The sequence below is a fragment of the Pteropus alecto genome, unplaced genomic scaffold, assembly GCF_000325575.1.
Source record: "Pteropus alecto unplaced genomic scaffold, ASM32557v1 scaffold129, whole genome shotgun sequence".
In the NCBI taxonomy this organism is placed as follows: Eukaryota; Metazoa; Chordata; class Mammalia; order Chiroptera; family Pteropodidae; genus Pteropus; species Pteropus alecto.
The window spans coordinates 1361460-1376514 of record NW_006442597.1 but is presented as its reverse complement, the minus strand read 5'-3'; the positions used below and the strand labels follow the sequence as shown (position 1 = coordinate 1376514).

Here is a 15055-nt window from a genome sequence, read left to right as displayed (position 1 = left end):
TGACTGAGGCAGAAAGGGAAAAAAGCTCCATGAAACCCCTACAGGGGTTCAGCCATTCTCAGGACTACAGCCATTCTCAGCAAGAAGCAGATATGGAAGAAGAGACCTCTCATCCCTCAGCATCCACACTAATAATAAGGGGGTTCATGACTCTTAGAAAAGAGTTAGGCAGGAAAGTTAGTTAGGGGGTTTCCAAGTCTGCCTGCAAAGACACTAAGTCATCCTATCCTAGAAAGAGTCTGCCCTAATCCACTCACAATTAAGCAAGCGAAAAGGCATATTTTTTATGCACACAAAGAAAGTGGTAGGCAGAGAATTAGGTACCAGTTTAAGCCAGTCACTCGCACCTGCACAATAAAGATCCCAACGACCTTAAACTCACCCAAGTTTCATTATACCATCATTATAATATGATGCATATATATGCCCAGAAGTTCATTAATATCATTATAGCAGACTGAATTCTGGAAACAAACATGCCCAGAAAGCAAAATGATGAACCACTGAGTCCTGTCAATAAGACTGACAATCAAGGAAGCCCACTCCTCTAAGAAAAGTAACCACTCACAGCAAAAACAAGGAATAAAACCCCGAAGGCTTTGTAACCAGACCTTTTGAGCCACACTTCTCTTGCTCAGGCCTGCTTCCATGTATGGAAGTGTACTTTCCCCTCTAATAAAAATTTTCTTTTCTACTGTATTTCTTGGTCTTGCTCAATTCTTTGTTCAAGACATCAAGAACCTGGACAACGTGCCGTGAGAGGATCCCCATTCTCCGGTAACTGTATGATGAAATTTTTATAAGTAATCTAGACATAATTATTAAGAGCAAGTAAATTAAATAAATATAATTAGGATAAAAGCTTTTAGGTAAACTTTTCAAATTAGTTTCCCAGATCTTTTTGGTAACCTGAAACCATGAAGTTTTGGTAAGTTAAGTTAAATGATGAAAACTTATTAAATATACAGATCATTTATAAATAATAAAAAAGACTGAAACATTAATTATTAAATGTAAGTTTATCTTTTGGCTTCCTATTGCAGAAAAACTAAAGATAAATTTGCTCTATTAGTAAATATGTTTTAATGCCACACTGAGAAATTTTTTATAAAACAGCACATTTCTAGGAACTATAAATTTATGAATTTGCCAAGCCACAGAATATATAAAACACAGTTCATAATTGTTTACTTCTTAGTTTTTACTGGAAATTCTGGCTTTTAAAAGTTAAAAATTCTAATACATGTAATTGAAGCTACTGTTACAGAACTTAAGCGGTTCTTTTCGCCTGCACGCGTCAATAGCCAAAAAAGACATGAATGAGAGTTTGCAGCAAAGAAAGTAGAGGTTTACTTAAGGAAATGGCACCAAGCCCAGAGACACAGGTGAGCTAGCACTCAAAGACCTGGCTCCCAATGGCTTCTAGTGAATAGGTTATAGAGGGGAAAACGTATCAGTAATAGTACCTAAGGGAGTTGGGGTCATGGGCTCTCCTGATTAGTCGGGCGGAGGTAGAGGCAGTTGATCATTGCATCAGGTCCTGAAGTCAGTCATGGTATCAGTCTGCCTGGGTCATTCTGCCTTCATGTGTGTGGACCTGCAAAGATGTTATCTTTAGTTTGATCGAAACTCTGTTTCTCTGGTCAACTGAACTGAGGCTTTGTTTCTAAGATGTTAGATGCTGACCTAAAGCCTTAATGATTAAGGCAGTGGTCGTGCAGTGTGCAGAAGAATAAGGAAAAAAAATAAACAAATGAGCCCAAGGCCAGTTTGAATTAAGGAGAAGAAGAGAAAGAGTCATTTTAAAGAAGTGAAGATTTGTACCGTTACACTATTGGAAATAATAAAAGGGGTGTCTTCATATGAGTACAGTAGGATGTTTCTGGCTAAGAAAAAGTATGAGGAATGAATATGCATTTTTGTTAAGGGAAATGAAAGCAATTTTATCCTGAGTGTTTCAGAATGAGAAAAGAGAATTTTGCTTCATGTAATTAAGGTGGCTAAAGTTGAATTATTATAGGGTTTTTTAAATTAAGCTTTAATATCAATGGTAGAATTATGTAAAGTTAAAACAATTTTCTTCCATCCGCTAAAAGCCTTTTCTTTTTGAGTGATCTGCTGAAAAAGATTCTGTTTTATCAAAATTGTTTTATGTTGTTTTAATCTGTTCTTTTACTTAAGAAAAAGGTATCTTATTAGTAAAAGCTAACCTTCTGTATTTGTCTTTGATCTCTTTTATTGTCACTTTGGTCAAATAGATAATTAAGCATTGTTTCATAATAAGCTGCGATCCTTAGCCAAATGTCCAAAACTTTTCATATTTTTGACAAACTTCCCAAAATCAAATTCTAAAAGAAGTCTTTTTGACTCCGATTAACTTTGTGAATTCCCAGACGGCCTCTGGATAATCTTGAAATGTTTACCTCTCTCCTCATAAGAAGAGAAACGTTGAACTAATTAGGCTTATTTGATATGTTAAACTATGGGAAGCATTGTCAAATAAGAAGTAATAGAGAACCTTCTTTATATTGCATTTCTATAAGGATATGTGTTCCAGAAATTATGTAAAATTCCTGTAAGTCTGATATGTCCTAGTATAAGATGTCTGTGATAAAAATTGAGGCTCACACTAAAAGGAATGAATCTGAGTATCAGGGAAATGCCCTAGTTGATTTTTCATGCATAGCTGGCAACAATAAAATATATAAATTGGGACACATGTGGATGAAGTCCATTTCGCTTCCACAAATATGATCCCTCATTGCCAGACATTAGCCATCCTGATGTCCTTGTAACATGGTAACAGTCATACAAATTAAGATGAGTAAACAATGGCTATAAATTAAACAAATAGTCTGGGCTTTGGGAAACCAAAAACAGCAACTTGGTTCTTACAGTTCTCTCACAAACAGCCGCCCCGCCCTTTTTTTTTTTTTTTTTTTTTGCATTCTTTCATCCACTATAGTGTATTTAAGCTGGACTTCATTCAACTGCCACTTGGTCTGGGTTATCAATATGTTGTTATATGTATGTTTTCTGGATGAGCTGAAGCCTTCCCCACCACAAGGCTAATGCCTTCACAGTGGCAAAGAAACTATTAAAAAATGTGTTTTCATGCTACACAAGATATTCAGCAATAGACCGATGTCTACTGGTATATAACATTTTGTTGGTCCCTTGTTGTCATGAGCTAGTATGACCAGCTACTTTAATGTCTTTAATGTCTTATGCTCAAGCCTGTCTTATGCTCAGACAAGTTAAGGAAAATTTCCCAGACCCCAATTCAAGGAATCATGTTGCTTATAGTCTAGAGCCTTGTGACTGGGTATTCTGGAAGCTTCATGAGAGAAGCACAGCTCTCGAGCCCCATTAAAAGGGACCTTACCAAGTACTCCTGACCACTGACACTGTTGTAAAACTAGAAGGCATTGAACCTTGAGTATATATTTCACAGTTGAAGAAGGCTCCATCTTCTTCACACCAGCTAGAGACAGCCAAATCAAATTGACTAGAAAAAGAAGGAGCTGATGTGGATGTAGACTTCTGCCCAAGATGCCAGACCAAGACTTCCTACCATAGCTAAACATAAAACCCTTCCTTCTTTTCTTTCTTTCCTTTACTTTGGCACTGGCCTAGAAAGATAATGCCATCATCCATATCTCCCAGGCCATTGCTAAGTGGGGAGCATCTTTTCATGTGTTTATTGACCATTCATATATATATTCTTTGAAGAAATATTATACCATTTTGGGGTCTGTGGTCTTTTCTTTAATCTCTGGATTTTAGAAAAACTTTTTTATTTCTGACTACGAGAAAATTTGACCCCTGCTTTGAGTGAGTAATTGTGCCTGACAGGATTTATTTTTGTCTGTGGTGGTCATTGTTCTCCTTGGGCCTATGAATATACCTATATTGCTGGCATACAGATGCGCAATGCCTCTTATATTATCTAACTGTGCCCCTAACTGTTCTAGAAAGGACCTACCAGGAAGCGTCCCATGATTCAGAGTTTGCTAACTTTGACAAAGCCATATTTTCCTGGTTAGGAAGAGATAACAATGAGAATACGATAAGAAACCCCTCCTTAACTCTTGGGAGACATTGCAGATTCCATTGCTAAGGCATTAACTGCCCAGCAAAGATCCTTAGACTCTGACCAAAGTTGATAATAGAATAGACCTTGATTTTCTTCAGCTGAGCAAGGAGGTGTCCGTGTGTGATCATCACCTGGATCAATACTTCTGGGGAAGTTGAAATTTAGTTACAAAAGATCATTAGCAAGCCATACCGAGAATCAACAGTGCTATAGAGCAGTAGCTGAGAGTAGCACTAATGCCTTAATTTTTTAACACATCTCTCAGTTAAGCTGAGAATATGATCAAAAGGAGGAAATTGTTAAAGAAAAAGCCACAGGTCCAAAAATGGCATCATATTTCTTCAAGAAACATATACAGATAGCCAATAAGCACATGAAAAAGATGCTCAACATTATTAGTCATTAGGGGGATGCAATCATAACCACAATGAGATATCACTTCACACCCACTAGAACGATTAAACTAAAAAAAAAAAAAAAAAAAAAGACAGACAATAACAAGTGTCGATGTAGATGTAGAGAAACTAAAACCCTTCATTCATTGCTGGTGGGGTTGCAAAATAGTGTCAGTGCTCTGGAAATATTGGAAAATGATTTGGCAGTTCCTAAAAATGTTAAACAGAGTTACCATATCACCTACTAATTCCACTCTAAATCTATACCCAGGAGAATTAAAAACTATGTCCACACAAAAATTTTTATGCAAATCCTGATAGCAGCATAATTCATAACAGTCAAAAGAGAAACAATCCACATATCCATCAACTGATGAACAGATAAACGAAATATGATATATCCATACAATCAAATATCACTTGGCCAGAAACTGAATTGGATTACTGATACATGTAACAATATGCATAAACCTAAAAAAGATCATGCTAAGTGAAAGAAGTCACTCACAAAAGTCTATATATTCTGTGATTCCATTTATATGAAACCCCAGAATAGACAAATCTATACAAATATAGAGGAGACCAATGATTGCTAGAGGCTGGGGAGCAAAAATTAGGAATGACTACAAATGGGTACAGAGTTTCTTTTAGGGGTGATAAAAATATTCTAAAATATTGGTGATGGTTCCATATCTCTGTGGACATATTAAAAACCACTGAAATGTACAAATTAAAAGACTGAAGTTTATGGTACACAAATTATCTCAAAGTTGTTATTTAAAAACAAACAAACAAAAAACCTCTGACAAAGAAAACTGCAGGTCCAGTTGCTTCTGTAGTAAATCTACTATGAACTTTTAAGGAAGAAATGATACTAATATTACAGTAGTAGGACAAGAAAGGAAAGTCCTCAGTCTGAAAAAAGCAACTAGCCTATGACTAACACTGTACTTAGTGGTGAATAATTGAATTCATTCTCATTAAATTATATCTTGTTCCAAAACAAATTAAAATGCATACAGATTACAAAAGTATAAAAATATTTACAAATCGCACTATTTAATATATAAAATATTCTAAGTAGTCTTCAAAACATCTAATTGAAGTAATACATGAAGTTAGCAAGGTGGAAGAATACAATATTGATTACTATAAATTATATTTCTATATAATTCCAACAAACAATTAGAAATTAAAAATTTTTAAATATCATTAAAGACAGCATCAAAGATTTAAGGATAAATCTCACAAAACAAGTTTAAGACAAGTATACTAAAAATTACAAAACTACAAAACATTGCAAAGGAATATTAAAGAGCTAACAAAATGGAGAGATAACACTTTTCATGGATCAGAAAACTCAATATTGTTAGATGTAAATTTTCTCCCAAATGATCCATAGATTAGAGGCAACCCTTATAAGCATCCCTCCAGGGTTTTAAGAAAAATTATTAAACTATTTTAAAACATATAGAGAAAGAAAAAGAATCTGTAATAGCCAAAAGAAAAAAAGAAAAAGTTATTACACAAGTATATTAATCAAAATAGTGCACTATTAGCATTAAGATACATACTTAGAGCAATAAACCAGAATGGTGTTCAAAAATAAACTTATGCATATATGGTCAATTTATTTTCAACATAGATGCCAAAGCAATTTAATAGGGAAAAGATAACCAGTACAGCAAAACAATGCTTTTAATACTAGATCTTCAGCTGCAAAAAATAAATCACAATCCATATTTCATATCATATATAGAAATCAATTGGAAAAAGTCAAAGATCTAAATGTAAAACCTAAAACAATAAAAGTTCTAGAAGAAAAATATAGGAGAAAATCTGAATGACTTTCACTTATGCAAAGAATTCTCAAATAGGAAGACAAATGGAATTTAAAAAGAAAGCAAATGATCAATTGGATTTCATCTAGATGAAAACTTTTGCCCTTCAAAAGACATTATTAAGCAAAAAAGACAAAACAAAACAAAAAAAACGGCCAACCTCAGTTTTGGAGAAAAAGTTAAAAATTTCCAAAACTTGTATCTTATAAAAGTCTTCTATTTAGATTGTATTCTCAACTGAATTATAAGATTAAAAAAAAAAAAAATCCAACAAAACAAATGGGCTAAGAATCTGAACAGACTTTTTATAAAAGATATATGAATGGCCAAAAAGCATACTGAAGTTGTTCACCATCATTAATAATCAGGGAAATGCTAATTAAAATCCAAGTAAATTCAACAAATATCCACTGAAAGTCAAAATTCATCAGCTTTACAAAACAAAATGCTGGTGAATATGTGGAACAACTAGAACTATTACGTATAGCAAATGGGCACGAAAATGGCACAGTCTCTTTGGAAATATTTGGCAGTATTTTATTCACAGTTGACCTTCGAACAACATGGGGTTAGGAGTGCCGACTTCTTGCACAGTTGAAAATCTGCATATAACTACAGAGTTATAATACTTGCCAGGAGACACGGGAAACCACTCCTAGGTCTTATACAAGACAAATGAAAATATGTGCACACAAAAACTTGTACTTACATAGCAGCTTTACTCATGAAAGCACCAAACTTGAAATGACATAAATGTCTTATCAATAATTGGTAATATATGGCATAGAATGGAATACTCTCATCAGTTAAAACAGACATAGTCCACAGCAATCAGACAAAAAAAAGAAATTGAAAAGGAAGAAAACTGTCATTATTTGCAGATGACATGATACTTTATATGAAGAACCCTAAAGATTTCACCAAAGAAAACTATTAGAACTGATAAGTGAATTAAGTAAAGACACAAAATTAATATTCAGAAATCAGTTGCATAAAAATACACCAATAACAAACTATCAAAAAGAGAAATTAAGAAAAAAATCCTATTTACAACAGCATCAAAAAAACAAAATAAAAAAAAAACCTAGGAATAACTTCAACCAAGGAGGTAAAAGATCTGTACTCACAATTTATAAGATATTAAATAAAGAAACTGAAGAAGATACAAACAAAATGCAAGCATATACCATGCTCACGGATAAGAATATCATTAAAATATTGATACGACACAAAGCAATCTATAGCCTAATTGTAATCCCTATCAAATACCAATAGCATTTTTCACAGACATAAAACAGATAATTCTAAAATTTATATGGAACTACGAAAGACCCCAAATAGGCAAAGCAATCTTGAGAAAGAGCAAAGTTGGAGGTATCACACTACCTGATATTAAACTATACTACAAAGTTATAGTAATCAAAACAGCATGGTACTGGCATAAATACAAACACATAGATCCATGGAACAGAACAGAGAGCCCAGAAATAAACCCAGGCGTATATGGTCAATTAATCTATGAGAAAAGAGGCAAGAATATACAATGGGATAAAGACAGTCTCTTTAGTAAATGGTATTGGAACTGGATAGATACATACAAAAAATAAAATTGTACTACTTTCTTACACCATATACAAGAATAAGGCCAAAATGGATTAAAGACTTAAATGTAAGACCCAAAACAGTAAAACTCCTAGAAGAAAACATAGGCAGTAAACTTTTTTTAAAGAATTTATTTATTTTAATTAGTTTCAAGTATACAGTACATCGATTAGACATCTATATAGTTCGTAAAACAACCCCCCCAATTGCTCCCTCCCTCCCGATCCTCCACCTAGCCAACATATTAATGCTAACTGCATTCCCTATGCTGTGCTCCCCATCTCCATAACCATCTATCAGCTACTAATTTGTACTTCTTTAACCCTTCACCCCATTCTCCCAGCTCCCCAAATCCACCTCCACTCTGTCCGTCACCAAACTGTCCACTATATTTGTGAGTCTGTTTTGATTAGTTTGTTCTTTTTATTCCTTAGATTCCACATATAAGTGAAATCATATAGTGTTCATCTTTCTCAGTCTGACTAAAATACCTTCTAGGTCCATCAAAGCAATATCTTTTTCCATCCCCTTTCTTTTAGTCTGTGTGTGTCTTTTAATCTGAAGTGAGTTCTTATAGGCAACATGTAGGGGTCTTGTTTTCCTTTTAGTTGGAGCACTTAATTCTTTTCCATTTGAGGTACTTATTGATAGGAATGTAGTTGTTACCATTCTTGATTCCTGTTTTTGATATGTTTTTTCTTCTTAAAGAAGTCCTTCCAACATTTCCTGTAATATTGGCTCGGTTGTGATAAATTCCTTCAGCTTATTTTTGTCTGGGAAGTTCTTTATCTGTCCTTCAACTCTAAATGATTTATCCAGCTTTGCTGGCTCAATTATTCTTGGTTGTAGATCCTGGGTCTTCATCGTGTTGAATATTTTTTGCCAAGCTCTTCTGTCCTGCATGGTTTCTTTTGAGAAATCAGCTGCCAGTCATATGGGTGATCCCTGATAAGTAACTGCATCTGTTAGATTACTTGACTCCATTATATCTGGATCTCTGTTCTGTTCTGTCATATGGATTCTGCTTCTTTGTCTTCCCATTTTGGCTGCTTTTCCATGTCTGTTTCTATGTACTAAGCAAAGTGTGGGGAGTCATTTATGGACATGTGAAATCGTATAACAAGGAACAAGGATATTTGTGTACTTGGCAACAATGTAAGAAGTTGAGATTGTAAAGCCTGGGAAAAACCGGGAGGTAACTGTTCACATAGCAATCACTGCAAATTCCTTGCAACAGTTTAGCAGAGTTCTGAGTTGTGAGAATCTCATTGTTCTACTGGATATAGTAATCTGGCTAACCTTGGTTCTTGACTACTGTCTTTCTTATTGTAATGTTATAAATAGTGTGTTCTAAATAAACTCGGGGACACAGCTTGAATCTGTGCTCCCTCCTGCAATTCTGTCTGTCTTCTTTCTTTTCCTCAGTCCATGCTCCCCCTTTCAGTTACCCTCAATTACTTTGTCGGCTGGCTTCCGACAGCAAAGCTCTTAAGTCTCCCGGTCTTATTAGTGTGGATTTCTGAAGTAGGTGTCCAGTGGCACAGTCCTGAGAAGGGTTCAGCTGCAGGCCAAATTTAGCCCAAGTCTCTGCCCCTCTGGGGCCACCTGTTGAGATTCAGCAAGCAATCCACAGATGCTGTGCTAACAGTTACCTCAAAAGGCCACACCAGAAACTGAGGCCAGCTTGCTCCAGTGTGAGTCTAGGCGCTGCTCAGCAAGGTGCACCTGACTCGCTGAAGAAACACCTAAATGTGGCTTGGGTGGAGCCACGAGTTGGAGGAGGTGGGGTTTCAGGGAATCTTCTCCGCGGAGCAACCTCTGTTATCCAGTTTGATGATGTCACTGCTATGGCAGTGCGGGGGATGCTCAACATGGAACAATGGATACTGCCTGAACTTCAGTTCAGAGCGAATCTCGCCTCGGCCCTCGCTCTGACATTGTCTCCCTGTAAGTCCCTGGTGCCCCCTGCGCACAGCCAAATTAGCACTGGTGCTCAGAGAGCAGGTCTGTCACCAGGAAAATCCGCTCGCAACTCCCAGCGGCCAGGATGGCCCCGCTTCTCCGGTCCGCTGCCGCTGCCGCTGCCGCTGCCGCTGCCGCACCCTCCATCTCACTCGGCCACTCAAGACTAGGCAGCCCTGCATCCTCGCCCCGTTCTACCTTCTGCGTTGCAGGGTTATTTCTTGGATTTCTCCCTAGTTGTATGGCTTGTTCATCTAGATCCCAGGCGATTTTTCCTTGCTGCTGCTCCTTGTTTCTGTCACAACTTTGATTTGGTTGCCAGAGGGATGAACAGAGCCTCTATCATCTACATCATTTTGGTTGTCTCAGGCAGTAAACTTTTTGACATCACCCTTAGTACATATTTGGGGATATAGCACCTCGGGCAAAGGAAACAAAAGAAAAAATAAACAAATGTGACTACATCAAACTAAAAATGTTTTGCACAGTAAAGAAAATCAACAAAACAAAAAGACAAACTTCCAAATAGGAGAAGACATTCGCCAGTGATACAGAAGATAAGGGATTAATATCCAAACTCATTTTTAAAAAAACTCATACAATTCAACACCAAAAATAAACAATCTGATTAAAAAATGGGTAGAGGACCTGAATGGACATTTCTCCAAGGAGGACATTCAGAGAGCCAACAGATATATGAAAAGATGCTCAACATCACTAATCGTCAGGGAAATGCAAATTAAAACCACAGTGAGATATCACCTCACACCTGTCAGAATTGCTATCATCAATAAATCAAAAAACAAGTGTTGGTAAGATTATGGAGAAAAGGGAACCCTTGTGCACTAATGGTGGGATTGCAAACTGGTACAGCCACTATGGAAAACCATATGGGGGTTCCTCAAAATATTAAAAATAGAACTACCTTAGGACCCAGAATTTCACTTCTGGGTATTTATGTGGCATCTAAAGAACAAAATAAACAAACAGAACAGAAACAGACTCATAGATGCAGAGAACAAACTGATGATTGCCAGATGGAAGGAGGTTGAGGGCCTGGATGGAAAAAGTGAAGGGATTAAGAAGTACAAATTGGTAGTTACAAAATAGTCACGGAGATGTGAAGTATAGTATAGGGAATATAGTCAATAATATTGTAATAACTATGTATAGTGCCAATTGAGTACTAGATTAATTAGAGAGATCACTTCGTAAATTATATAAATGTCTAACCACAACACTGTACACCTGAAACTAACATAAAATAATATTGAATGTCAACTCAAATTGAAAAATTAAAGAATAAAGTGAGAACAAAGTGAGAATATATGCAAACCACCCCCCATAATTTACATAATTTTTTTGAAAAAAAAAACAAGTCACAAATTAAGAATAAATATTTGCAGAAATACTGCAAAATAAAGGACTTGTATCTAAATATATAAATAACTATCAAATTTTAGCAATAAGTCAACAAATTCAATTGAAAAACATGGGGAAAAGATTTGAAAGTACATTTCATCAAAGTATAAAAGTCAAATAAGCAAACTAAAAACTAATATTAAATACAAATATATACATAGCAGAGTGACTCAAGTGAAAAAAAAAACACTGCAATACCAAATACTCAAGAGGATGAGGAGCAACTAGATCACCTATATTGATGGCGGGAACACAAAATGGAATGGTTACTTTGAAAAATGGTTTGCAGTTTCTTATGAAGTTAAACTTATACTTGTCATAAATCAGCAATTCTACTTTCTTTTCCCAGGAGAAATGAAATGCCTAACCAAAAAAAAACCCTAAAAATTAATTTTTGTTAATTTTATTCATAATCACCAAAATCTAAAAGACAATTTCTGAGCCAGAACACAAAAGAAAACCTAAAACTATCAACTGGTTAGTGGATAAACAAATTATATTACACCCATGAAATGAAATACTATGCAGTAATAAAAAGGGTTGAACTACCAATACATGCAATAACACAAAGGAAACTCCAAAGCTTTATGCTAAGTCATGCATTTCTAATAGAAGCAATACTGTCCCCAAAGGGGAGGAAAAAAAAAATCTGTTCTTAGGTGCCAAAAACTAGACATTGCAGTTCTCTGTGGTCCTCCAAAAAGCTACAGTCCATAAGCAGATATAAACAGTATCTGTGCTATTAAAATTTCATAAGGAAGTGATTAGGAAAAGCATGTCTAAAACGGCTGCAGGGTGAGAGGGGTGAGGAGTACGATAATAAGGTTAGGAAACACTGTCTTCAATGAAATAAGCCAGAGTCAAACACTACATTCTGAATGATTCCATTTACATGACATTCTGAAAAAAGAAAAATTCTAGGAACAGAAATCACATCAGTGGTTGTTAGGAACTGGGGACAGTAAAGGGGACTGACTACAAAGGAATGTTTTGTGGTGATAGAATTATTCTATATCTTGAGGATAGTGGTGGTGACATGGCTGTGTATGTTGCTTGAAATTCATAAAACTGTACACCTTTAAAAGGTACATTTTATTATGAGCAAATTGTATTTCAATAAGCACAAACTCTTCTATCAGACAGCTGTAGGAGATGATGAATAACAATTAGGCCCTGGAGCCAGGTGCAGCAATGAACTATAGAGCTAATTCTCTTGTAGCCACATAAGATTAACAAAGGTAACAAAGATTGTATCTAAGCAGCACCTGAAAGTCTCACTGTAGCATGGACTTATAGAGTGGGGCACAGGTGAACCTGAGGGGCAAGGGCCGAATCAGACTTACGTAGGTAGGTGCCCTGAAACATATGCCCAGGTCCCCAAGCCAGTATCCTTGAGGACTGCTGAGTGACTTTGTGCATTCTGTGCCAGGCCATCTCTGATGCCACCTCAGGAGTTTACATGGTGCAATGGAACTACTACTGATCAATCCAAAAGCAAGTGCACGAGGTTTAACACACCCTGGGGCAACTCACAACTAAGGATAGAAGCCTGTGGGTAAATGTTCCACCTTCTCTCCCTGGTGGACACTTCTGAAGGACATTCTCTATGGACTGAGCTCCATGACCCACTGAAGTGATGATATCAATAATTCATCTTTAGACTGGCTTTCCTCTCTTGGCTGCTTCACTCTTCCCTATATCCCCATTCCTCTTCCAACATTAACTACCTGCACACAAGCCATGTTCTCAGGGTCTGGGGGAACCCCCATAATGTCGCCCATGTCACCTCCACAATGGCTGGTTCAACACTTCCCTCCTTGCAATGTTCCTCAATGGCTCACGTGACCTGACTCCTTTATCACTCCAGCTAATCTCCAGCCACACTGACCTGCTTGCTGTTTGTAGAGCAACACTCTGCTTTGGGTATTTGCAATGGAGGTTTCCTCAGCCAGAAGTATTTCCTAGAAGATATTCCCAAGGCTTCTTCCCTCACTCCCTTCAAATCTTTTCTCAAATATTGTCATCTCAGGGGAGCCTACCACTGTATTTAAAATTAAAATTGGTCCTTCTCGACACTTTGTATGCTACTTATCCTGCTTTACATTTCCCACATCTATTATTAAATTCCAACAAACAATATAAAGTCCTTTATTAATTCCCCCCCCCCACCCAAATGTATGTTAGAGGAGAAATTGTTGTCCATTGTGCTCATTGCTGTTTAGTGACATTCTAGGCACTGTTCTAAGTGCCTGGTGCACAGGAGATGCTTAATACATGAATGAATAAACAAAATCTTGGCATACGGAAATGCAAAATGTTAAAACCATAAAAGACAATTGCATGATATGTAACAAAATGAAAAGTACGTGTAACTCTGACAAAGTATTCCCACTTCTATCATTTTACCCAACAGTTTCACCCAGAGATGAAATTTGGTGTCCTTCAACAGGAGACTGATTCAATGGTACTTTCACACAATGGACCACTACGCTTCTGTGAAAAGAATAAGGCAGCTCACTATATTAGTTTATTAGGACTGCCATAACGAAGTACCACAAACTGGGGGTGAGAGGAGCTTAAAACAACAGAAGTATATTATTTCACACTTCTGGAAGCTAGAAGTCTGAAATCAAGGCATTGGCAGAGCCAGGCTCCATCTAAAACCTATCAAGGAGAATCCTTCCTTGCCTCTTTCTAGCTTCTGTTGGTGGTTATCACTCTCTGGAATTCCTGAGGTTAAAACTGCCACCTTTAGTCTCTACCTCTGTCCTCACTTGGCATTCATCCTGTGTGTCTGTTTCAATTTCTTTCATCTTAAAAAGGACACCAGATTAGGGCCCACCCAAAGGACATCTTAACTTGATTACATTCACAGGAACCTAGAGTTAGGACTTCAACATATCTTTCCAGGGGACTCATAACACTCACTAAGTAACAATATGGCACAACATGGAAAATGCCATAAAAAAGAATATATGGTTATGTGGTATGTGGGATGAAGATGGGGATCAAGTATATACATGTGCTGATGGTTGAATAAGAATTGGGAGGAAATCAGAATGAATATATTCATATTTACTTTTCACAAATAAACAACTGAAAAATACCTATGACACTTATAATAAAAGTGGTTACCTGTAGGAGGCTGAGGACATTGGGACAAATGGGAAGAGAAATGTTAGGAAGACTTTTCAACATATTAACCTTTTTAAACTGCTTAGATTTTAGAGTCATATGAATATATTACCTGCCCAAAAAAGAAAAAAAGAAATTGACAGCTGGTATACTGAAGTGGAAAGCAGCAAAATGATTGAGTTTATGCTCCCTCAGCTCTCAGTATTTAAATACACTACCAGTACAAATTCCCAAACTCATCCTCAGAGCCTGAAATTCTAGATTTCTGATAGGGCCAACAAGAATACATTTGGTTGTTTTCTGATTAGCAGCTCCTACATTAAAAAAAAATTTTAAATGGATGGAAACAGGAATTACTGATATAAAAACAGATATGAGAATACTACCAACAAGCTTATGAAAATATATTTAAAAACAGGTTTTAAAAATGTACAATTTCCTCTGAAAATGTAGGGACAATAAAAAAATAGAGAACCAGACTAGACCTATGGTTTAGTAAAGTGATTCAATAATCTGTATCTATACACACACACACACACAACCCTCACAAAGTCCAATTTTAGAGGTGATTTTCATGAAATCTGTAACAGGTGCTTTTCTTA

At 36.3% G+C, this 15055-nt stretch overlaps 1 long non-coding RNA gene across 2 annotated transcripts in view; it reads right to left on the bottom strand.

Moving 5' to 3' along the window:
• Positions 1-15055, bottom strand: part of LOC107196455 — a 26477-nt gene that overhangs the window by 7405 nt on the left and 4017 nt on the right. For both annotated transcript variants that reach the window (XR_003043417.1, XR_003043416.1), the window contains exon 3: positions 1467-1597. This is a non-coding gene — a long non-coding RNA (uncharacterized LOC107196455). The remainder of the gene's footprint in view (positions 1-1466; positions 1598-15055) is intronic.